Source organism: Montipora foliosa, chromosome 13 (assembly GCF_036669935.1).
Source record: "Montipora foliosa isolate CH-2021 chromosome 13, ASM3666993v2, whole genome shotgun sequence".
Lineage (NCBI taxonomy): Eukaryota > Metazoa > Cnidaria > Anthozoa > Scleractinia > Acroporidae > Montipora > Montipora foliosa.
The window spans coordinates 35393421-35394645 of NC_090881.1; the positions used below are offsets into that span (position 1 = coordinate 35393421).

The 1225-nt window shown below is 38.0% G+C and overlaps 1 protein-coding gene across 1 annotated transcript in view; it reads right to left on the reverse strand.

Moving 5' to 3' along the window:
• Positions 1-990, reverse strand: part of LOC137982653 (uncharacterized) — a 30132-nt gene extending 29142 nt beyond the window's left edge. The window contains exons 1-2 of the mRNA XM_068829781.1: positions 784-990; positions 364-509 (exon numbers count right to left, since the gene is read on the reverse strand). The gene's annotated coding sequence lies outside the window, so the exon portion shown is untranslated. The remainder of the gene's footprint in view (positions 1-363; positions 510-783) is intronic.
• Positions 991-1225: the final 235 nt, after the last annotated feature.

Below are 1225 nucleotides of genomic sequence, written 5' to 3' on the forward strand. Positions count from 1 at the left end.
GGAACTATGGAATCACGACAATTCAACTATATGAACACCGGCTTTTACTCTCTTCAATTCACAGAAAAAATTCAAAACCCGAAGTTATCACAAGGGTGATAAACAGCCTTGAAGACTTCATGTGCTAAGAAAACCGCAATATTAAGAAGGAATTCGAAAACTTCAGTTCTAGACCTTTCCATCATAGTGTAGTTTCACAATGACATCTTCACGACTGCACATTATTCAAAGAGCTCAAATCTTGAAGGACATTCGTATACCAGCGCTAGCGGTTGAACATTTATCTACCTACTTTTTCTCGTCTTTGAATTTGTCAATTTTCTAAAGGTTTGTCTTCTCAAGTAGACGAAACAAATTACTTACCAGTCTTTCATCATCAAAGACTCCAGAACGCGCATGAAGTTTAGCCGTTGTCCCTTGGCAGCAGACAACCTCATCTTCTTGTTTCCTGGTTAGATTCATAAAAATGGGTGGCACTCTTGAAGCAGAAAACCTCCTCATGTCGTCAACTAAGAATTAACACACAAGAATACGAAATAAACTTGCGGTAGAACGATCTCAGTCACTCAAACTGTCGAATAAAACCTCTTAAGAAGTAAAAGAATGTAGACGAACAAAATTCTCTTTCTGCTTTCACAGCTGGTGTTGAATTTGTATGCGGTCAATGACCAATATAATTACTTCATGAAATCATTGTTATGTTTGCTCTCTCTCTCAAGGAACTATTTGCTTTTAGAAATTTTTAGCAGTTTTCGATTAAAATAAAACTGAAATAACACATACCTTGCCAACGAGCGCTAGCTCACATAAATCTTGATCCGCAAGTGTGTTTAAGTTGCATCACATTCAACCACTCCACGGAAACGGTTTTGTGGATGTTCGACTGACCACAGCAAGAAATTAAAATCAATTTGCGCTATGAAGCAAAACATGAAAAACAAGAATGATATCAATGGAGAAACAATTAGCAGGCTATTCATTTTTGAAAAGTCTGTTTCTCGAACAATTGAAGGAAGGCGGTTAAGAAAACAAAGGGTTATAAGAAAACTCTGATTTACATAATGATTACATTATGGGCATAAACTTAACCCCGGCGGCGACGGATTCAAAAAAGGAGACATGTGCGTTTTGTTTGGGTTGCTGAAACAGAGAAAGCGATGAAAAGCCTTTAAATGTGTGTTATAATCAAATTAAGTATGAGGGGGGGGGGGGGGGGGGGGGGACA